The following is a 24,806-nucleotide window of genomic DNA, read 5'->3' on the forward strand; positions in this document are numbered from 1 at the left end:
AAAAAGAGATTGGCTGTGATCACTAGCTAATTATAAACAATCCCATTTAAATGAAAACAAAGATTTATAAACAAGATGGGAATTAGGACGTCACTCATTCCAAACTGCTTCCTGCTGGAAGGGAGCGCTGTTCATACCATGGGGTGTGGGGAGCCGCCCCCACATTCTCCGTTACAAGATGGCGCTGACACCAGTTGTCAGTTGGAGTAAACAACCTTGGTGCGCATGTGCCTGCTACTTTTCTATCCCTTACTCTCTGCCTCTCCCATGGCGTCATATGGGCTGACGAGCAGGAGCCAGTCAGGAGATGACTCGTCCGAGGCGGGGACTGCTGAGCTATATAAGGGTTGGGCTTTTCGCTCCCCGGGTCTCTGCTCTGTAAGCTTATGCTCTCCCTCTCAAGACGCATTAAAGCTGTTCTGCAGAAGGATCCTAAGTGTGCCACGTCGTTCTTGCTGGCGAGACGGTAGCGCGGGACATCTGGTGCCGAAACCCGGGAACTTGAGACCTCATCATCGTCAGCACCATCGGAGACCCCTTGGATTCAAGGAGGATTCAGAACTGCAGGTAACTACGCTCGGAGAGGTATGTTATTCTGGGACTTTGGATTGGAGCCTGTGTTACAATTGTTACATCGTTACAATTGTTAGGATAAGCGGCAGTGCCTGACTGTGTGCTTTAGTCTCTTGTAGATAAAAGAGCTGCGCGCGGTCGTTACTTTTGTTTCATTCGAGCCGCAGGTGTTTATTTTTATCATGGCTCCTCTCAATCCGTCTAGCATGTCAGAAACCGAGCGTAGTGAGAGGTTAGGTGCACGTAAAAAGAAACCGGTTGTAACTAAGAAAGATAACACCCCCCCCCCCCGGTAAATTTAAGGATAAGGGGGAGCCCTTACAGTCCTCAAGAGGGACATTAGAAGATAAACAAAAATGGGAGAAGGATTATACCCTTTTCAGGAACTGGAAGCTTGCACAAATGCAAGTCACACATACTACAGGCCTGCCCTACAATCCTCAGGGACAAGGTATCATGGAGCGAGCACATCGCACACTTAAGTCTTACCTAATAAAACAAAAAGGGGGAATTATGAAGGAGTTTCCCCCAACACCAAGAGTGGCTATTGCCATGGCATTGTTTACTATGAATTTTTAAAAATCTGGATGATAAGGGTCAAAATGCAGCAACCAGGCATTGCTCGGATCCGCAAAGACCCAAAGAATTTGTGAAATGGAAAGATGTGCTAACTAATGAATGGAAAGGCCCGGATCCTATTCTAATAAGATCTAGGGGAGCTGTTTGTGTTTTTCCACAGAGTGAAGAAAATCCCTTTTGGGTCCCAGAATGGCTCACCAGAACCGTTATGGAGCAAAAGGATGGCGAGACATATGAATTTGAGTTGACCTGTCCTTCACGGGGAGAGATTGTCTTCGTGGATTTCTTCAGCTGTTTAATATTTCAAAGAATGGGTGGGGGTGGGATTGTTTGGAGCAGTCCTATGCTGCGGAATAGTGTTTATTCTCTGGCTGGTCTGCAAGCTCAGAACCCAAAACAAAAGAGATAAGGTGGTCATAGCACAAGCACTGACTGCGCTCGAGCAAGGGGTGTCAACCGATATCTGGTTGACTATGCTTAAGCAATAGGCTGCCGACTGAACAGCTCCTGCACACCCAGAACTTAGGTTCATTGCACAGGGTAGAGTGTTTAGTCTGGCCTCCCAAGAGGGGTGTTGAGCAAAGGCATCGCACAGAGAGATATTTTCCTCTGAGAGACATGTTGTCCTGCATAAGGGTTACCTGCTGTATTTTTTCCCTTTTCCCAGAAAAAGGCAGAGGACAGGTCGGAAGCATCCCGGATTTTGATGAATCTAGGGATAGGTTTCGTACACGTCTCACTAATTTTGTTCTTTGGGAAGTTCAACCACTGTCTCTACCCTCTAATGTCCTGGGAGAGCCTGTTTGCTATTAAAACAAAAAAGGGGGAGATGTGGGGAGCCGCCCCCACATTCTCCGTTACAAGATGGCGCTGACACCAGTTGTCAGTTGGAGTAAACAACCTTGGTGCGCACGTGCCTGCTACTTTTCTATCCCTTACTCTCTGCCTCTCCCGTGGCGTCATATGGGCTGACGAGCAGGAGCCAGTCAGGAGATGACACGTCCGAGGCGGGGACTGCTGAGCTATATAAGGGTTGGGCTTTTCGCTCCCTGGGTCTTTGCTCTGTAAGCTTATGCTCTCCCTCTCAAGACGCATTAAAGCTGTTCTGCAGAAGGATCCTAAGTGTGCCGCGTCATTCTTGCTGGCGAGATGGTAGCACGGGACAATGGGGATCATGAAAAAACTCAGAAACCTGTATAAGTCCTTATTTTGGGGTCTGTAAGGCTCCATTATCTTAGCTGTCTCAATTGTTGAAACACCTGGGCCACTGCTTCCGGGGGTCTTGGTTCGTTAAACCACAGAAGCCTGGAAGGAATCCTCAGCTTTTCATTTTCGGAGAATAGTTCCGGGCTTCCTACCCCATGGCGTTACATCTTGACTCCCTGTGTTTCTCCTTCCCAGAGTCCTCCTGGACTCCTAGTCCCACCTATCTTGATTCCCTATTGGCCAGCAGTGCTTTAATGACAAATGCACAGGACTTCCCCCCCAACATTGCTGTAGGCCTAGATTGTTAAATGTGATTTGGAAAAGACCATTTAAATGCACAGTATGTAAGAAGTAGTAAGATCAGCCTAAAGAGAAAGAAAAGACTAGAGAAAACAAAACAAAACACTTAGACAGAAAGAGACTGGAAAACGGGATGGGGAAACATTTATCGCAAGAAAGGAAGAGTGAAATCCAGTCCAAGAAGATGAGGGGGCCCTTCTTCTTCCAGGTTCATTGGTCGCCAGTGTCACCAGTCCATGAGGACAAAAGGGCAGAAAGACGGCCTGTGCACATGGCAGAAACAGCCTTCTGGAAGATGGCTTCGGTGAGACAGCCCAATTTTATTTCAGAGTACAGGGGAGACACAGGATTGGGGTGGTAGCTGGGGTAAACCCTAATTTGCATTAGGTGGCATCCTCCTATCATACAGCTGGATTAGTGGCAGCCTGGCTCTATGAAAATAGAGCATGTTACTTCATTACTATGTGGCAGCTGGGGAAGAGTCTTAAGGGTCATCCTTGAGATAAGTCAGGCATCTGGGCCCAGAGACACCTTCCAGATAGAGCTAGGTAGAGAGCAGGATGCCCCCTTTAGGGGGGAGGGCAACAGAATCCTCCATATTGTGCTAGGCCCTAGGAGAGCTGTGAAACTAATGGTAGACTGTAACCTCTGACCAGTGGGGCCCCCCAACAAGGAAGTGTCACTGAACAGCTGTGAAATTAATATCACATGACATGACATATGAAGAGAACTAGAGCAGGCATTTTTTTTTCGTTTTTTGCGAAAGAGTTTCTCTGTATTGTTTTGGAGGCTGTCCTAGAACTCGCTCTGTAGACCAGACTGGCCTCGAACTCACAGAGATCCGCCTGCCTCTGCCTCCCGAGTGCTGGGATTAAAGGCGTGACAAGCCTCCTGCCTCTGCCTCCAGACTTCTAGGACTACACTAGGGCTCTACTCTAGCAGGCCCGAGCAGGGCAAACATTGCAGACAGGTTTTGCCCCTTTTGCCCCTTTTACCCTCTCTTGCTAAAAACGATTACATTCCTAAAGCTACCCCACGAGGTCCTCCCTTACTCAGCCACTGACTCATTCCTGAGACAAAACACCAAGTTCCAGCAATCAAAGTTCATTATTTGGCTCTCATGCCCAATGAGGATTTACCAGCTCACCCTGGCGCAGACCACCCCTTCCCCTCACAACCCCACTCCTGCAGACACACCCTCTGACTCTCTTGCTTTTACTTGCTGCTGCCGCCACCGCCTTTGCACCCTCCCCACCCCGTTGCCCCCTGGGGTAATAAATCTCCTTTGTGCTGAGAATTTGCTGTCTGAGTATGTCCTGTACTGACTCCAAAGGGGCAACCTCCCTTAGAACACATACAAGGTTTTGGGTGTCTTCCAAAAACAAACTTTTCCATCCTCTATGGTCAAATACTTTCCTTGCTTTTTACTTATGGTTTGCATTGAATGTGACAGTGAGGGCCCTTAGGACCTTTTGTTATTCCTCAGGGGAAGCTTGCTTTTCTCTTAGCTGTCCTGTGCTGGTCAGGGCTTCTCTGGGACCCGGGGCTAGGCTCTATTCCAGCCCCTTCCTGCCAAGAGGAGAATGGGTTTGCAACCTCTGACTGGTTCCCATGCCCTATTCTGAATTTCTCTATTCAGAGATATTTGTGGGAAGGCACAAGGGTGCTCCAGGCTAAACAAAATGACTCAGAGGAAACCCCAGTGTGGGCTGGTCCTCGCTGAGAGAGACAGACATGAGTGGCACCAAAGAGAGCTTGGGGCAGGGTGTGTCTCAGAAGGGATTCATCTCCATAATCTACGATGTTTCCTAAGGTATTACAAACCAATCATAAAGATAGGATTGAAATAAAAACAAGGGAAAATGTAACACACACAGAGGGAAAGAGGACACAGACACTCAGAGGCTGTTTAATTTATAAGAAAAAAAAGTGTCTCTAAAACAGTGAGCTGGCTATTGAAAAGAAAAAATCCTATAGCCTTCAGCAAAAATTATAAACTTGTCACAGACAAAAGCAGTTTCCATGCAAGTTCCTTAATCATAAGCTGTTCTTACCACAAGTCCCTCTGCTAACTATGCAACCTACAGAGCCGTACAGCTTGGAAATTGAGACTGCCTCAGGGAGTTGTCTGGTGCCAAAGATTGCTTTTAACGGACTTCACTATTATACTATTATGTATTTGATTACACACACACACACACACACACATACACACACACACACACAGACACACACACACACCCCTCAAATTTTTTCTTAGAAAAAAAAGCAGACAGCCCCAGTGGTACACATCTTTAATACCAGTACTTGGAAGGCATAAGCAGGCAGATCTTTATGAGTAAGAGGCCAGCCTGGATTATATATAGAGTTTCAGGGCAGACAGGGTTACATTATGAGACTTTATTTCAAATAAATTAACTAATAAAAAGTTAAATAAAAGTAACCCATTCAGAAATCAGGACAAGCCAGGTGGTGGTGATGCAGGCTTTTAATTCCAGCACTCGGAAGGCAGAGGCCAGCCTGGTCTGCAGAGGTAGTTCTAAGACAGCCCAGGCTACACAAAGAAAGCCTGTTTCTTTTTTTCTTTTTTTAAGATTTATTTATTACATATACAGTTTCTGTTTACACTCCAGAAGAGGGCACCAGATTGAATTGTAGATGGTTGTGAGCCACCATGTGGTTGCTGGGAATTGAACTTAGGACCTCTGGAAGAGCAGTCAGTGCTCTTAACCTCTGAGCCATCTCTCCAGCCCCAAGAAACCCTGTTTCTAAAAACCAAAAGGAACAACAATGAAAAAAGAAATCAGGACAAACATAAAGACAAGCTTTCGTGTGTAAGTAGGTGGCATGGTGACACAATCTAGTGATCCTAACACCCCAGAGGTGAGGCAGCAGGATGAAGTGTTCGAGGCCAGCTTGGGGCTATATAGAGTTCCTGGCCAGCATGGGCGGCATAGCAAGACATGTCTCAAAAAATGAAAAATGGGTTATAAAAGTGTTTCAGGTTAAACACTTGCTTTGTAAGCTTGAAGACTAGAGTTTGGATCCCCAGAAACTCACATAAACGTCAGGTAAGCATGATGGCGTACCTGTAATTTCAGCCTTGGAAAGTGGAGATGGGGGGGGTCCCCAGAGTAAGCTACCTAGCAAGACTAATCATACCAGTGAGCTCTGGGATTGACTGAGAAACCCTGAATAAAGTGGAAAAGTAGTGGAGGATAATTTCCTGAAACCCAGGAGGCTGACCCCAAACTCTCAAGTACGGCTTCTGCTCCCTCCCACCTGAGATGCTGGGATTACAGGCGTGAGCCCCCACTCCTGGACGATAATTTCCAACATCTACTTCTGACCTCCACATGTACTGGCACATACTCACATGCAAATGCACTCACACATAGGAAAAACCATGTGTACATACATGCATGCCATTTCACATACATGAAAAATGAGAGTGGAGCAGAAACAGAGCATGACTAGGTATGACAGCATATCTACTAAGCCAAGCAAATAAGAAAAACAAAAATACATAAAATTAAAATATTGTGCAGTGTCAGCCGGGCGTTGGTGGCGCACGCCTTTAACTTGGAAGGCAGAGGCAGGCGGATCTCTGTGAGTTCGAGGCCAGCCTGGTCTACAAGAGCTAGTTCCAGGACAGCCTCCAAAGCCACAGAGAAACCCTGTCTCGAAAAACAAAAAAAACAAAAAAAAAATATTGTGCAGTGTCAAAGGCATAGGTGGATTGGAGTCACAGCTAAGGACTGAGTGCTGGCCTAGCATGGCTGAGCCTTTGGTTTGCTATGTAGCACTGCCATTAAAAGTAAAGAAAACTGGGGAACCTAAGAGAGGGCTCAGTAGTTAACAGCATCTGCTGCTCTTCCAAAAGATCTGGGATTGATTCCTAGCATTCACATGGCGGCTCATAACCGTCCATAACTCCAGTTTCAGAGGACCCGATGACCTCTTCTGGCCTCTGTGGGAACCAGACACACATGCAGTACACAGACATATATTTAGGCAAAGCTTTCATACACAAATATAAAAATATTTAATCCCAGCACTTGGGAGGCAGAGGCAGGGGGATCTCTGTGAGTTCAAGGCCAGTCTGGTCTACAGAGGAAGTCCCAGGACAGTCAAGCCTACGCAAAGAAACCCTGTCTTGAGAAAGAAAGGAAGGGAAGGAGGGAGGGAAGGAAGGAAGACAGACAGACAGAAGGAAAGAAAGGAAGAAAAGTGAGCTGGCTATGGAGATGGCTCAGTAGGTTAGAGCTTTTTCTGTGCAAGCATGAGGACCTGAGTTCAAATCCCCAGCACCAAGTAAAAAGCTGGGTGTGGCCATATGTTCTTGTAACTCCCACCCTACAGGGGTAGGAGACAGATGGAGACAGAAGGATCAGGCTTGTTGACTGCCAACAGTCTGAGGTTCAGTGAGAGATCCTATTTATTTATTACATATACAGTGTTCTGCCTACATACCAGAAGAGGGCACCAGATTGAATTGTAGATGGTTGTGAACCATCATGTGGTTGCTGGGAATTGAACTCAGGACCCCTGGAAGAGCAGTCAGTGCTCTTAACCTCTGAGCCATCTCTCCAGCCCCAGTAAGCTCTCTTAACCACTGAACTAGCTCTCTGGTCCCACTGTCCCACTTTTTTTTTGTTTTTTTTTGTTGTTTTGTTTTTTTGTTTTGTTTTTTTGTTTGTTTTTCGAGACAGGGTTTCTCTGTGGCTTTGGAGGCTGTCCTGGAACTCGCTTGGTAGTCTAGGCTGGTCTCGAACTCACAGAGATCCGCCTGCCTCTGCCTCCCGAGTGCTGGGATTAAAGGCGTGCGCCACCAACGCCCAGCCCAATGTCCCACTTTTAAAAATTTTTTTAGACAGGGTCTTACTATGTAGCCCAGGCTGGACTTGAAGTACTGACCCTGCTGCCTTCATCTTCCAAATGTTAGAATCCTAGGTGCCCAGAAGTAAAAACAAAATTAAATAGTACTGATAATGGTTTGTGTTAGTGAGCGAGGCTGGAAAACGATTGGCTTTGGGGTTTTTGTTGTTGTTTGCTTGCTTTTTATAACGTGAGTGGATTTTTTAAAAATCTGGATTCTTTTTTAAAAAAATTTTGAGTGGTTTTTCAAGACAGGGTTCCTCTGTGAAATAGTTTTGAATGTCCTGAAACTCAATTTGTAGACCAGGCTAACCTGGAACTCACTGAGATTCCCTTGCCTCTGCCTCCCAAGGGCTGGGATTAAAGGCTTTGCCACCATGCATGGCCTCCTTTTTAAATTTTTAAAAAATATTGTATTTTTTATTTTATGCAATGAGTATTTTGTCTACATTTTGTCTAGGCACTACATGCATGCTTAGTACCCCAGGAGACCAAAAGAGTGCTTCAGGCTTCCTGGAACTGGAGTTTCAGATAGTTATACGCCACTATGTGGGTGCTAGGGACTGAGTTTTCATTGTCTAGAAGAGTAATCAGCGCTCTTAGCCACTGAGACATCTCTCCAGCCCTGTTGCTGGTTTTTGACGGTCTTGTTTGCATTTGGAAAGAGATGGGGTTGAGTTTTTTGTTGCTATTGTTGTTTTGTTTTACCGGTTTTTGCTTTTTGTTTTGTTTTCAAGACAGGGTTTCTCTTTGTAGCCCTGGCTGCCCTCACTCTGTAGACCAGGCTGGCCTCAGACTCAGAGATCTGCCTGCCTCTGCCTCCCAAATGCTGGGACTAAAGGTGTGTACCGCCACCACCAATGCCACCACCACCACCACTACCATCATTTTTAATCCCAATGGGGTTGAGTTTTTTGTTTGGGATTTTTGAGACAGCATTTTACTTTGTAGACTAGCATTGTCTAGAACTCACCATAGCCTAGGGCAACTTCAGACTTCTGCTCCCCTCAGCATCCCTAGAGCTGTGATTTGAGCCATCATGTGCAGCTCAGCAATCAGCATTTTTTAAAAATAAATGCCCCCCTCCCCCCAGGGAATCCCAGGAGGCTGGGGCAGGAAGATCCTGAGTTGAAGGCCAGCTTTGGCTACATAGTGAGACCCTGCCCCTACTCTCCACCCCCACCCCCAGAACCCAAAATAAATGAAACTAAAAACTAACTTTGTTCTTCAAAGACTGAGTTAGTCAATTAGCTTTATTTAAGCTGTCCCTGTTCCAGGTTTTGCTGAGGCCAAGGACTCAAATAATTCCCTATAGAGACCTTGGGCCTGTCACACCTACTGAAGGAAAGCCCAGCTCTCCCAAGCACGGGACTGTTTCTGTCATTACTCTTGACCACCACAAGGTGTCACTCTCTGGTGGCCCTGCAAGTTCTCCCCAGGGTGACCTTGCCAGTCCTTCAGATAGAGGCCAGTAAGAGTCCACTTCCTACCAGCTACCAGTCTTTTCCTGACCCAGACAACAAACGACTCTCATTTTCTATCCACAAATAGAATCTCATCAGTTTGGCTTTTTTACAGACCGAAGAGATACAAAGTTCACCGACTATCCAAGGCTGACTTGTCCATTTTGAGACAAGGTCTCCTGTACCCCAGGTTGGTCTGGGATGGGAGTATGTAGCCAAGGATGATTTTAACTTTTGATCTCCCCAAGAACTAGGATTACAGCCCCACGGTGACTGCTCATTTTATTTTTGAGTTGAGACAGTCTTACTCTGTAGCCCAGGCTAGCTTCCAGTTTATAACGATCCTCTTGTCCCTCAAGTGCTACAGTTACAAGCACACACCACCACCACGCTGTACCCAAAGGGGATTTCTAGTACCGTGTTGACACCCCTGTCTTCTTTGTCGGCCCCCTCACACAAAAGGGTGGTTACTGGTCCCCACTTCCCTGGCAGTGAACTTGACAGCCTTCAGGGGAAACAGCCCTCCCCAACAACTAATTCTGTTTATTTCCCCAAGAGGACTGGGACCCTGTGGGAGTCAGCCTCAGGAGATTTTTTTTTTTTTTGGCATTCTAGTAGAACAGTAGAAACACACAACTCACAAGTTTACATCTTCAGCTATAAATAGCTAAATGGAACATACATTTTTATATGGCTATAAATATCACATATAAAAGTCCATACTCTGATTTATTTGTTTCTCTTTTTAATGTTCAGGCAATTGAGCCTAGGTTATTGTAAATGCTAAACATACACATAATCACTGAGCAACACTCAACTCCTGACTGTGTGTGTGTGTGTAGACACAATGGAGATTATGGACAACTCCTGGTTGTGTGTGTGTGTGTGTGTGTGTGTGTACTCAATGGAGAATATGGTGAAGTCAGAGGACAACTTGTGGAATCTGTTCTTTGCTTCCTCAGTGTGGGTCCTAGGGATCACACCCAGGGTTTGGGGCTTGGCAGAGGTACCTTTACTAGCTGAACCATCATGCCAGCTCGACTTTGCGAATTTCTGTTCTCTTGACATATTTACCTTTTGTTTGTTTTTGTTTTGTTTTTGAGATAGGATCTTATTCTTTGGCTCAAGCTGGACTTCAAGTCCTTTTAAAGCCCAAACTGGCTTCAAGCTTACAGTCTTCCTGCCTCCGCCTCCTAAGTGTTTGGGTTTATAAGACATGTGCTGTGCTGGAGAGATGGCTCAGAGGTTAAGAGCACTGGCTGCTCTCCCAGAGGTCTTGAGTTCAATTCCCACCACCATCTATAATGAGACCTGTGCCCTCTTCTGGCATGTAGGAATACACATAGGCAGAACACTATAAAAAATAAATCTTTAAAAAAGACATTTCCCTATGGAAATGAGGTTAGCCTCATACCTGTAATCAATACTCTTGCCTCAGCTATTCAAGTGCTGAAGCTGAAATTACAGGTAATTACTACCGTAGCCAACTAATGTATTTTATTTATGCTTTTCCCCAATCTACTTTTAAATATTTACTTTCTGTTAGTTTAAATCCATGTAGGGTACAGCATTAGGCAGGTTCTGTGTCCAGCAGCCTGTGCTGGAAGATCGCTTTGGAATTTGGCACAAACCATACCACCGATACCACCGATTCCATGAACCTACGTTGCATTGGTTTTGTTTGGTTTGCTTCCAGGAGTAATCTTTTGTTGTTGTTGTTGCTTTTTTATTTATTAATTTTTATTATATATGCATTGGTGCTTTAGCCATGGATGTCAAGTCCCCTGGAACTGGAATTACAGACAGTTGTGAACTGCCATGTGGTTGCTGGGAATTGAACTCAGGTCCTCTGAAAGAGCAGTCAGTGCTCTTAACCATTGAGCCATCTTTCCAGCCCTGTTGTTGCTTTTTCAGACAGGGTCTCATTATGTAGGCCTAGCTGGTCTGGCATTCAATATGTAGACCAGACTGGACTCAAATCAGAGATCCACTTGCCTCTGCCTCCCTAGTGCTTGGCCAGAGAGAAGTCTCAGTGGCTAAAGGCTAAAGTTCGCAATCCAAAGCACAGTGCTGTTTTTTTTGTTTTTGTTTTTTGTTTTTTTTTTTGCTTTATGCATATAAGCACATCTCTTGCCTATATACAATTCAGTTTCATCTCGGGCATAAACACCATCAGAAGCAGACTCAGGAGGAGTCTGAGCTTCAGGCCAGTCTCAGGTGCATTGTGGGACCCTGTCTCCCAACAAAATAAAATGAACAGCTAAAATCATGTCTTGGGAAAGAAGGACAGAAGGAAGGGGCTGACAGATGGCTTAGTCAGTAAGAGCTCTTGTCACCAAGCATGAGGACCTAAGGTGGGATCCAGTACCCACATAAAAAGCTCGGTAGAGTGATAAGGCTGCAGACCCAGCATGGAGGCAGGACAAAAAGATCCCTAGGCCTGCTGTAGGTCAGTCTAGCCAGTTGGTGAGGTCTAGGGTCAGTGAGAGACCCTGTCTCAAAAAGTAGGAAGGAGAGCAATAGAGGAAAACAGCTGACATTGACCTCTGACCTCCGCGTGTGCGTGTGCACAGGCATGTACATCTGAAAACACAAAAGAAAGAGAAAGTCATGCACATCCCAGCTTGACAAGGTACAGCCTTTCTATTTCCTCCAATTCTATTTTATATTCTGCACCCCACTCCCCAAGACATATCTCATTTGGAGGGCCCAGCATGCAGTTGGAGGATTCCCTGTGTTCAGGCACTAAGTTCCAAACTGAGGACCAAAATGTCTGTGAAAGCAATTTTTCAGTGACAGGGAAGATCTTACGCACATATCAGGAGCAAGGTACTGATCCATTGCTTACTTCCCTTGTAAATTTCTCCGTGTCATCCTCACTCCCAGGCCAGTCAGCTGGCAGGAAAGAGACAGGAAGTAGATGGCGCTGTCTTTGCTGTTTGCACCTCTCTGTCTGAGCACACAGAACACGTCTACCAGCCTGAAAATTGCAGAAGCTGATGGTGGGGAATCCCCTGCTTGGAGAATGAAACTGGTGGATTAGAAAGTGAGACCGGGGAATCCGGCCTGCTAGGAGGAGCCAGGCTGAAGGGCAGCTGGAGAAAAGGGAGGACACGGAAGAGCTGGCAAGAGAAGGGAGTTCCCAGGTGTCATAAGCGCAAGAGACAGCTGTCCTGGGGCTGGAGTTAGCTCAAGATGGCTCTGGACCTGCAGCAGTCAGTCAGGCAGTCAGTCTCCACAGCTTCTTTTTGGAAGTTTTCATTCACAGTTTTCCCTATTGGCCAAATATCACATTTTATGTTTATAAGGGGGCACATACTATTTATTAAATGAAGTCCCTCATAGCTGGGACGGCTGTTCCTAGGATCTGATATAGTTGAAGGTGAGTAGTTAGCAGGACATCAATCTTCAGGAACAGCTGGTAAAGACCATTAAGGAAGGAACTCCTGGGGACTGGAGAGATGGCTCACTGGTTAAGCAATACCCACATGGCAGTAAGTAACTGTAAGTAACTCCAGTGCCAGATCTGACATCCTCACATAGACGTGAACACAGGCAAAACACCAACGCATGTAAAACAGAGAAACATAAGCTATTAAAAAAGAAAGAAGCTCCTGGGTTATACAAAATCTATTAGACATCACTATCTGGATCTGACTTTTTAAACACCCTTTCTGTCTGACATAGCATTTATTTGTGATATAGGTTACTGTGGTGGTTTGAAAGAAAATGGCCCCAAAACATATTCATAAAAAGTAGTTAGGCAGTAGTGGTGCCCACCTTTATTCCAGCACTCACAGGCAGACAGATCTCTGTGAGTTTGAGGCCAGCCTGGTTGCTCTTCTACAGAGCCAGTTCTAGGATGGCTAGGACTACATAGGGAAACCCTGTCTCAAACAAAACAAAAAAACATCAACAAAAAACAACCCCTCCTCCCCCACCAAACAGAAAACACTTAGGATTTTCTCTTATATAGGCCTGTTTAAAAAAAGGGATCTTAAAAAAAATAAAAACCTTTTCATTATTTTTGTTTTTAAAATAGTAATAGTCAAAAACATACTAAAAATGTTTGTATTTATCTATATACTCATATATAAACAAGACATATCTAAGAGCACAGATATAAATTACCCTCTTAATCTTTGGAATAAAGTGTTTAGTATCTCAAGGAAGGACAATTGCTTAGAAGGAAAGACACATCCTGCAGTAGGGGTGATCGTCTGTTTTTTCTTCTTTTTTTTTGCTTTTTTGTTTTTCAAGACAGAATTTTTCTGATTAATAGCCTTGGATATCCTGGCACTTGCTTTGTAGACCAGGCTGGCCTCGAACTCACAGAGATCCGCCTGCCTTTGCCTCCCAAATGCTGGGATTAAAGGTGTGTGTCACCATGTCCTGCTTAAAAGCAGATTTAATTTTTTTTATTTAAAAATTTATGTTATGTGTTTTTAAAAAAGATTTAGGACATTAGCCATCTCTTTTTCTGACCTATGTGGTCATGTTGAGTAAATGTTTTTGTCTTTTTTTCTTTTTGGTTTTCTGAGACAAGGTTTCTCTATATAACAGCTCTTCTGTAACTCTATCTGTAGACCAGGCTGGCCTTGAACTCACAGAGATCTGCCTGTCTCTGCCTCCTGAGTGCTGGGATTAAAGCTGACTTTTCCTTTTTTTTTGTCTTGTAACATCATTTTGTTTCCTTAAATTTTTTGATTTACTATGAGCAAAATGAAGTTGGGCTGAGTTAAGAACTTTAGTTTACATGAGCACTTTGTTACAAGACAATTGGGCAAAAAAAATGCATTATGTAAAAATAAAATATAACCACTTGTAGACAGATAGTTCATATACATAATCATATAGAAGATATTTTTTAATAAACAGAGTTTGAACTTCATTATTTATTGGGATTATATTTTCTAAAAAAAACCTTAATACTCCAAAGATATCATTTTAATAGGTATTAAGATATTTAGAGATAAGCTTTCTAACTTTTTTTTCTAATCTGGATGCCCTATTTTCATGTAGTTGTGTCATGGGTCTCTAGTAATTCATGTATCTATGGTTGTTTTCATATGCTGTTTTTGTCAACGATGTTAACATGTTATGGCCACTTAGGTTCTCTTTTCTTTTTTTTTTTTTTTTTTGGTTTTTCGAGACAGGGTTTCTCTGTATTGTCTTGGAGGCTGTCCTGGAACTCGCTTTGTAGACCAGGCTGGCCTTGAACGCACAGAGATCCGCCTGCGCCACCAACGCCCGGCTCAGTTCTCTTTTCAAATTCATTTCTTTTATGTGCTCAAATTATTTTTTGGCATGTTCAATTAAAATGCGTTCACTCACACATGAGTACACACAAAGCACACACAAAATAAACAACAGTAAAATGTTAAAAAGGGAGACAGGGATCCATAATAAGGGAAAACATAAAATCCAATTCGTATTTTGATTCTAGCAATTTCTTCAATTAACTCGACAGAATATGGCTTCTTCTGGGAACCGGCATTTTATATGTGTGCTAAGGTCAGTCCAGGCTCTTTCGTGTGCTCACGACTAATAGCTTAGAGTTAGGCCAAATGAAGGCTAAAGATTAGCACCTCCTTAGCTCTGACAAAAGAAATGGAGCCCTGAGCCTCACAGAACTCCAGCTGCTCCAGTACGGACCTGATGGGTCAGGATCCGATTGGGCATTTATTTGCTAAGCAATTATGTTCCTAAATAAGTTGTAGAAGCAAATTACTAAGTAATATTCATAGCGTGATTCTACTTTCATTTTTAAAATGTGTATATTTAATCAACACTACAGCCAAGTGTCTACTTTAATATCTTAAATTTCCATGTTCCATGTTCGAAAATAGAGGCTCAGTCCCCCGCCCAGGTTACCTCAGCTGGTGCTTATCGTTCTGTTCCCCACTCAAAAGTCCTGGAGGGTTATTTTGAACCATTCCCTATGACTGTAATGCAAAAGGTTCTTTGTAAATATACTGCTGTAGGCCAGGCATGGTGGCACACATCCTTAATCCCAGTACTCTGGAGGCAGAGGCAAGAGGAGCTCTGTGAGTTTGAGTCCAGCCTGGTCCACATAGCAAGCAGGGTAGCGGGTGCTACATAGCAAGACTGTCTCAAACAACAACAGAAAACCAAGCTAGTCCTTCCTTAAAGTCCGCCACTGTCAGTGCCTTCTCACTCCCCCTAATGAATCTGTATCCACACACACACAAACTAAACCAGACGGACAGGCTTTGGAGGATGGCTCACTTGATAAGGCACTTGTCATGCAAACATGTGGGTGAAGTCACAACCCATGGAACCCATATAATGAGCACCTCACAGGCACGATGGCCGCCTGTAATCCCACACTTGGGAGATAGAGCTGGGGGGGGTCCCTGAGGGTAAATTTTTTAGATTAGAGTAACTGGAATTGGGGAGATCCAGGTTCAGCTAGAGACCCTGCCTTAATAGAGAGCAATTACCGGATGTAAAGCAGACCTCCTTGGCCAAAAAGTTGTGTCCACACAAATGTAAACATGCATACACACACACACACACACACACACACACACACACACACACACACACACACACAAGAAAAAAAGAAAGAAAGAAAGATAGAACGAGACTTTTGGTGGTCCAGGCCCTTAATCCCAGCAATTATGAGGTAGAGGCAGGCAGATTTTTATGAGTTAAAGACCAGCAAGTTCCAGGACAGCCAAAGCTACACAGAAAAACCCTGTGTCTAAAACAAAACAACAAAAGAAAGGAAGGAAGGAAGGAAGGAAAGAAGGAAGGAAGGAAGGAAGGAAGGAAGGAAGGAAGGAAGGGAGAGAAGTTGCTGAAGGTAAAAGTGGCTGACCAGCACTGGGGGTGACAGACTGGGGGTGACAGCCAGCACAAGAAGCCTTGAGTTTGGTACTGAATTTTGGGGGGAGGGTAGCATGAGGCTTTTCTGTGTTGTTGCCTTTAAGGAAGTTCCCCTGGTAACTTGTGTAACATTAAATTTGAGAAACACCATCACTTTGGCAATGAGACTGCAGGGTCCTACTTCCCGTCCTCCACAGGGAAAAACTCTCCCTGCACTGTCACGCTTCTCTAAGCAAGAACCACATCCCCCAGGCCCCATCCCTATCCCCTGTCCTCCTCCTGGTCCTCCCCCAGGGTGTGGTCCTCCTGACAGTGCCACCTCCTGTGACTGCTTGCAAAAGGAATGCTCAGGCCCCATCCCTATCCCCCGTCCTCCTCCCGGTCCTCTCCCAGGGTGTGGTCCTCCTGACAGTACCACCTCCTGTGACTGCTTGCAAAAGGAATGCTCTTCCTCAGGTTCTAGCTTGCATCGTGTCACCTGCCAGAGCCACCTCCAGCCTCTGTTCTTGTTTGCTGCCTTTGGGATGGCAGAAAAAACGGCCCGACAGCAGACTCTCCCCCAGCCTTCCAGCCTCCAAAACTCCCCTCTTTGCTCCCCCAACCCTTTTTTTCCCCCAAACTGGATGTGAGATTTATTACTGAATACAATTTGGTGTGACATAGGACCCAGCACAATGGAAGCCCTCAAACACCAGACCTGCCATTTCTCCAGGGGATGACTGGGGACATTTATCACTTCATAGCCATCAGTGGCAGCCACCTCTCAGCTGCCATTATCTTCAAATTCATTAGAGGTGGTGAAGCCTCACTTCATTGAGATGTGGATCATCTTGTGGCCAGGGAACTTGAAATTGGCATGGTTTCAGTCACATGTTCTTTATTCTGCAGCTTGGTGAGGACAAACATAATGACGTGGCCAATATAAACCCTGGCCGCTATGCCCAGTGCTTCCCCAAAGCGCTCCACTCTGAATTCCAGTCTGGAGCCTTCAGCCCCGCACAGGACAGCATCTTGTTGATGCGGATGGTGAAAAGGGCATGTCCTCACTGGAATATGGAAGCCATTTCCCCCACAACTCTTCACAATGTACTTGTTGGCACAAATAGGGGTGTACGGACTCCAGGGCTTTGAAGGAGGGTTGCTCACGCTCAATCTGACACCACGTGGCCACATAATAGGAATTCATCAGCTTTTACCTTCTTCAGAAACAGGTCAGAGATCTACATCTTGGCACTGGAAAGGCCTCAGCCGAAGGGGGGTGAGGATCCTGCTTGTTCTTGTGATACCGGTAAACCACTCAAGACTTCAGAGCACGTGATACCCACCTCAGGGCCATGTGAAGAGAACATGGGCTGCCCTTTGCAAGATGACAGCTCCCACCACTCTGCTCTGTCCCTTTAAACAACTCAAAACAAAACTTAGAAATCCTTTAGAGGGCACACTGTTATGCCAGCACTCAAAACTGAGGCAGCAAGATTGTGAATCCCAGGTCAGCATGAGCTACACAGAGAGAACCCGTCTCAAAACCACCACGATGTGTGTGTGTGTGTGTGTGTGTGTGTGTGTGTGTGTGTGTGTGTGTGTGTGTGTGTATGCAAGCCTTAGCAGCTGCCCTGAGGCCACAAGAGGGACAAGGAATATTAACCACTAGGCTCCATCCCATTGGAGCTCAGCCCAAATCAACTAAGCCAGGAGCCTGCTTTAAATGCGGTCAGTATAGTCATTTGTCACAATGTTGCTCTGATCCTCAGCTGCCAGCTAGGCCATGCCCTGTCTGCCAACACCTAGACACTGGAAATCAGAATGCCCCCATGCGGGCTCATCCTATATGCCACGCCATGGAGGTCCAGCCTCACCAATACCGGCCATCTGAGACTCTGCCAGCCTTCAAACTCCTCAGCCTGGTGGAGAAATGAGGGAGCCTTGGAGACTCATTCCCCTCTCCCAGCCTGACAATAGCATGTAAGTCCATTGACTTTCTATTGGGCTTGGGAGTTACCTATTCTGTTTTGACCTCTCACTCGGGTCCCACAGTTCCCTTGCCAATTCCTGTCACAGGGGTGGATGGGACCCATTCCTTCCCATTTCGGAGAAACCTGGGACTGCTTGAGCTGGAAAGGCTGTCTCACTTCTGTTCATCTACTCCTCCCTCTCAGGCCTATCTGATGGCGTTTGATGAGCAGGGTACTGAGAGCTCACCAGCTCATTAGTTATGTTTCCTGCTAAAAATACAGACAGGTGTGTGTGCCTCTTTTACAGGCTTCATAGTCCAGAATGAACAGGTTTCAGATGCAACTTCAGAGGTTCAGAGTTTTAAATTTCCTCTGATTGTCTTCTAAAAATGTTCATGCCTTTTAACCCGTAGCCCTTTGCTATAACACCAAGATGTAAATCCGTTCCAGTTGTTTTACAGATGCCTGCAGGTTCCTGGGGGAAAGAGCTGGGCTACTGTGTCAAGAAATCTGCCTGATGGAAATTAATATCAGTCTCCAGAGCCTGTTTTGACCCACCTATTTTCAAGCATATTTTGCAGGTTCACTCTTCCTGAAGATGGTCTATCTCCCGTGAGAAAGGCTCTTTGCTGGCCTGGAGCTCATCAGGGAACCCTGGGGTAGGGTGGGGGATCAACAGTCAGCTGCACTGTGCCCTGAATTTTCAAGTTGGTTCTGTGGAATCACACTCAGCCAGGCAGGTTCCTTACCAACGGAGCCCTCTCCTGAGCCCTAAGCTTTCTTCTCGTGTCTTGTTTTTTGAGATGTGGTGGTGTTAGTGGTGTCTCATGTAGCCCAGATTGGCCTCCCAAGGTCTTTTTGGCAGAAGATGACTTTCTGATCCTCCTGCCTCTGCTTCCCAAGTGCTGGGATTCCAGGCTTGTTCCACTCTGCCTGGCCCTCGATACAACTTTTTCCATTCCAGTGGTTCTCCGACCCTGTGACACAGTTCCTCAGTTGTGGTGGCCCTCCAGTCAAAAAATTATTTTCCTTGCTACTTCATAACTGTAATTTTACTGTTATAAATTGTGATGTAAATATCTGTGTTTTCTGATGTTCTTGGGCAACCACTGTGAAAAGGTCGTTTGATCCCCCAAGGGATCAAAACCCACTGGTTGGGAACTGCTGTTCCTATTTCAAAAAGAAATGCAACAATAGAGAGGTTTTGGTTGGTTGTTTGTTTTTTCCTGAAGTATTTTTTTCCATTTTTACTTACTTGTATTTATATATTTAAAATGAACTTATAATGTCATGTATGTATGAAAATAAAATGTTCTGTTGGAAGTAATGAGAAACTTCCCATGGGGAAGGGCTGTGAGTTCATGAATCCTTACATAGAGAATCGGTTGTTCTCTACAAAGTTAATGTATGTGGTCACAGCAGCGCCATCCCAGGGCTCACAGAACACAGAGAAGTCTTTTGTAAGTGCTGTGGAGGTCAAAACAGGAAAGGAAGCTGGTTTTCAGCTCTTGGCAGGAGGTGGTGGGAAACACCATGGAAATCTACCCTCTGGCCACATAGAGGGTCCTCAACTTTGTTATCTGTAAGTAAGAGCCTCCCTCCTGCTCAGGATCTTGTTAAATTGTTCAAACTACCCTTAGACTTCTGAGCCCACAGACAACTCCTTCATCCTGTGGGGCCCCTGGGCCTATGTACCACCCAGACTCAGAGAGACAACTCCCACTAACCTCAAGGTCCCTCCTGCTTTGTGTGTGTTTGCATGTGTGGTATATGAATGCCTGTGGGTGTGCTTGCTCTGTGGTGCCTGGGGAGACCAGAGGTTGACATTTGGATGTCTCCTTCAGTCACTCGTCACTAATTTTTAAAATAAATTTATTTGCTTAGCTACGTGTGTGTGCACCACAGGCATCACATGCCTGTGAAAGCTAGAACTGGAATTAGAGGCGTTATGAACTGCCTGATACGTGTGCTAGAATTGAACTCAGGTCCTCTGGAAGAGCAGTAGTGCTCTTAAGCACTGAGCCTCCCTCCAGCCCCCATCATCATCATCACTATGTTGTTTTTTTTTTAACACAGGGTCTCTCACTGAACCAGGGGTTCACGATTCCTCTAGGTTGGCTGGCCAATGAGTCCCAGAGGCTGCCTGGCCCCACCCTCCAGTATTCAGAAACAATCATGTGTTGTCACACCTGGTTTTTTATAGGGACTGGGGATCTGAACTCAGGTCCTTAGGCTTGCACAACCTCTAGGTTGGCTGGCCAGTGAGTCCCAGAGGCTGCCTGGCCCCACCCTCCAGTATTCAGAAACAAGCATGTGTTGTCACACCTGGTTTTTTTTTATAGGGACTGGGGATCTGAACTCAGGTCCTTAGGCTTGCACAGCAAGCTCTTTATCCTCTGAGTCATCTTTGGAAGAGCAGTCAGTGCTAATTAAAATCTGAGCCATCTCCAGTCCTTAGGAGATAAATGTAAGAAAACTTTCCAATCATTATACTATTGTAACAAACCCTATGTGATACACATCCCCACACCCCAACACACACATGCTTAGGCCTAAGCATTGGATGTTTTGGTTTGACATTTACCTAGAAGGAGAAATTGGGCCTGGCCAGATGGCTCAGCAGGTAACTGCACTAGCCAAGCAATCCTGACTGACTTAAGTTCCATACCCAGAACACTCATGGAGCTCATGGAGGAGAGAGAACACTGATTCCTATAAGTTGTCCTCTCTCTCTCTCTCCCTCTCTCTCTCTAAATATAAAATTTTCTATTTAAAAAAGGAGAAGGCACTTGGGAGACAGAGGCAGGAGTTCGAGTCTACAGAGTGAGTTCTGGGACAGCCAGGGCTACACAGAGAAACCCCATCTCAAAAAAAAAAAAAAAAGAAAAGAAAAGAAAAAGAAAGGAGAAATTAGAAATTAACATCCAAGTTATTCATATTGGAAGTGGCTCAAGTTAAAAGGAATTTAGATAGGGCTGGAGAGATGGCTCAGTGGTTAAGAGCACTGACTGCTCTTCCAGAAGACCATGTTCAATTTCCAGCACCCACATGGCAGCTCACAACTGTCTGTAACTTCAGTTCTAGGGGACCCAACACCCTCACATAGACATATATATAGGCAAAATACCAATCCAAAAAAATAAGGATAATAAAAAAGGGATTTAGACTAATTTTGCTACTTTTATTATTAGCAAGAATGAAAATTACTTTGTTTCTAAATTTGTTCCCTTTTATATGAATTATCTGAAACGTTTCAATGAGTAGAATTTAATAAATAATTCTTTTTTTTTTTTTTTGGTTTTTCGAGACAGGGTTTCTCTGTGTCTTTGGAGGCTGTCCTGGAACTCGCTTGGTAGTCCAGGCTGGTCTCGAACTCACAGAGATCCACCTGCCTCTGCCTCCCGAGTGCTGGGATTAAAGGCGTGTGCCACCAACGCCCAGCCCTTAATAAATAATTCTTAAAATTAATTTAAAAATCTATGTGTCTGTTCAGGGGGATTTAAAATTTAGGGAAGTATTCCTATATTTGTGTCTATAAATGTGTTTGTGTATATAAACATGAATGGTGTCCTGCATAATTTTATGTCAGCTGGACATAAGCTAGAATCATCTGAGAGAAGGGAACCTTGGCAGAGAAAACACCTCTATAAGACCCAGTTGTAGAGCATTTTCTTAATCAGTGATTGATAAGGGAGGGCCCAGCCCACTGTGGGTGGTGCCATCCCTGGGCTGATGGTCCTGGGTTCTACAAGAAAGCAACTACTAAGGAACAGGAGATCACTTCCTAAATAGAACACCAGCAGCATAGGCTCTGAAAGCAACGATTAATAAACGGGACCTCCTGAAACTGAGAAGCTAACTTCCATTTTCTACTGGAACTCTGTGTGTGTGTGTGTGTGTGTGTGTGTGTGTGTGTGTGTGTGTGTGTTATCCGTGTGTGGATGTGTGCGTGCACTTGGCCGCCAGAGGTCAATGTCAGTCACCCGCCACCTTAGTTTTTGAGATTAGGCCTCTCACTGAACCTGGAGCTCATAGATTTGCTAGTCTGACTGCCCAGAAATCTGCCTGTTGCGGTATCCCCTGTTAAATCCCACCCTGTGTGGGAGGAGCTGGGCATCCAAATTCAGGTCCTCATGCTTTGTGCCAAGCACTTTTTTCTGAGCCGCCTCCCCAACCCCTCTACTGCAAACTCGTTAAGGGGAAAAAACATCACCTTATATTTCTTGGTGACCCCGATGCTTTGTAATGACTCAATGAATCACCAGTCCACGTAGTAGCCAACTATGACCATCCTTCCCCAAAGTCTGTGCTGTCGCTGCCAATTTATGACGAAACTCAGCCTGAGACAACAGAAAGTATGAAACCGCTTCAAAATGGACCAATAATAATATTTCTCATAGTTCTAATTGGGGAGGAGCCGGGAGAAGGCTCTGGAATTAGAAGAACATCATGGACGCTTCTAGGAGATGAGGACCAGGAGAAAGATATAAACAAGCACGAATACATAGGAAAGAAGCCTGTGTGTGCAGACTGTGTGGGATTCCTTAACCAGGGCACCTAGTTCGCCAGACACCTAAGAACCCATCCTGGCCAGAGGCCTTATGAATGTGAGCAGTGTGGGAAAAGCTTCCAACAGAGTCCGATTTCGTCACTCACGGTCGAGGTCACCCAAGAGAGAAACAGCAGTTGTGAGAAAAAACTTCAGCCATAGCTCCACACCTGGAAAAGCCTAAGAACCCACAGCGGTGAGAGACCCGACGAGTGCCCAGATCCTGGGAAGACCTTTGGGCGGTGGCCCCGTCTCAGCGCGTACCAACGAATGCACACGGTATCAAAGCCCTACACGTGCTGGGGTGTCATTAAAGCACTAGTGCTCAAATTTCATCACCCACCAGGGGACCCACACGGGGCGGAACCTTACAGGTATAAGTAAGCACTGCCGGGATGGCCTCAGCCAGAGCTCAGGCTTGATCAAGCACCATGGAACCCACACGGGAGAAAGGGTTTTCAAAGCCCATGGTGCAGGAAGGGCCTCGGGGGGAGCTCTCCTTTTGTGGCTCACGTGAATACACTCTCTTCAGTTGTCCCAAATGCCACTCATCAGAGGACACCATGGGTGAGAGGCCTTGTGCAGCGACTGTGGGAAAGGATTGTTGGAAGCTCGGCCCTCGTTAAAAACACCAACAATCCATACAGGAGAAAGACCCTACAAATTCCAGTGTGGGGAGAGCCTCAGCCAGACTTCCTACTTCACAACCCATCATCGTAGCCGTCTGGGAGACGACCCTGCCCGCGACCCGAGTGTGGAAAGACCTTCATCCAACATTCCTGTGTTCTCACACACCAGAGAACACATACAGCAGAGAAACCAGTTCACTTTGGAAAACGTGACAAGAACTGCTGGCGGAAAGCATATCTTTTTTTTTTTTTACAACAATCTGTAATGTTTTATTAGAATTAGCTATTAAAGACATTGCACCTTTCAAGTCTGTGACTGAATTTAATGATGCTCTACAGTGGCTTTATTACAATAATGCTTGACAATATTTAATAGTGAATTCAATTACTTCACATTAATGTTTGCCAATACATTATTCACAATTCTTAAATATTTTAAATCAACCAACCTAGAAGTACACAAGGCTTTCTCTCAACTCTTCTGATGGGACAGGAAGACTGAAAGAAGCCTGGGCCTGAGTCTAGTGTCTAATCCACAACAACTACATCATCACTGGTGAACTCATAGGTAGGCACTTCCAGGTTGAGAGGCGCAGGGCCCCTCCTGATCCTGCCAGAGGCATCATAGTGTGACCCATGGCACGGGCAATAATAGCCACCGAAATCTGCGTTTGCAATGGGTACACAACCAAGATGAGTGCAGACACCTATCAGAATAACCCATTCCTGTTTCTTTACTTGCTCTAAATCATGCTGTGGATCCCTTAGCTGGGACACTTCAACAGCAGCTTCCTGGGCAATCTCCTTTTGGGTTCTGTGGCACACAAACAGAAGTTTGCCTCTCCATTTGAAAGCCATGTTCTTTCCTTCTGGAGTATCAGACAACTTGATCTCAATCTTCGACATGGCCAGTACATCAGCAGACGCGCTCATGCTGGAAACAAACTGGATGACCACATTCTTGGCAGCATATGCAACACCCACAGTAGCAGTTGCAGTTACCAGATACGAGAAGCCTTTTCTAGCGCCACTGCTCTCTTTAGAAGACTTTGTGCTATCTAGAACATCAGCACGACGGTAGTCAGAGAAGTCCGGCACCTTGACATCTGTATGGGAATAACGAACAGAAGCAGGAACATTGAGGCCCACCGTGGCGACCAAAGGCCGGTTGCAGCCTGGCCACTCAGCGACTTTCGAGACAGGAAGGGTCGCTTCCCGTCCAGAACAGGAGGCTCCGGGGTGGGGTGGCGGGCACCGTGGCTTGCACCAGGGGCCGCAGCGCGCCCCCCACCCCGCGGAACGTGGCCGACAGGACGGGCGCGAATGGACCCAAGCGAGCAGCGACTGACCAGAAAGCACATCTTTTAATGCCACCAAAACACCCACCTGGTTTAGGGAATGGTCTTTAGCAGGTCTTCAGTCTCCATCCCAAGTTCCCATGGCCGTCTTCCACTACCCCGAACAGAGCCTGAGTGCTGGTAGCTCTGCCAGGCCCTGGTCTGCTCTGTCTTTTCTACGTGAACAGGATAAATAAGAGGGTCCAAACACTGCTCCAAAACACTGAAGACATTCCTTCACTATTTATAACTGGGTCTTAGATGGGGACCTATGCACTTAATAACCTGATGCCTGGATCCCAGGCAAGAAATGAAAGATTGGTGGCCTACCGGTGATAAACTATCTAGTGATGCTTAGGTCAGAGTAGATGCTCAGTATTGATGATTAATATCTGAGGCACGGCTATCACGGTGGTGCACTCTTATAATTTAGGCACAAGGGAATCAAGAGGATCAGGAGTTCAAGTTCATCCTAAGATACACAGTGA

General features: G+C 45.6%; 1 long non-coding RNA gene and 1 pseudogene across 1 annotated transcript; one reads left to right on the forward strand and one right to left on the reverse strand.

Annotated features, from left to right (window-relative positions):
* The first annotated feature begins 2,538 nt into the window (after positions 1-2,538).
* On the forward strand, positions 2,539-19,001 carry LOC121133339. The gene is made up of 3 exons (XR_005870175.1): positions 2,539-2,962; positions 17,057-17,109; positions 17,603-19,001. It is a non-coding gene; the product is annotated as an uncharacterized LOC121133339 (long non-coding RNA).
* A 4,306-nt stretch (positions 19,002-23,307) lies between these two features.
* The window catches only part of LOC101826815, a 36,645-nt pseudogene continuing 35,146 nt past the window's right edge, over positions 23,308-24,806 (reverse strand).

This window comes from Mesocricetus auratus, unplaced genomic scaffold (genome assembly GCF_017639785.1).
Source record: "Mesocricetus auratus isolate SY011 unplaced genomic scaffold, BCM_Maur_2.0 Super-Scaffold_4256, whole genome shotgun sequence".
Lineage (NCBI taxonomy): Eukaryota > Metazoa > Chordata > Mammalia > Rodentia > Cricetidae > Mesocricetus > Mesocricetus auratus.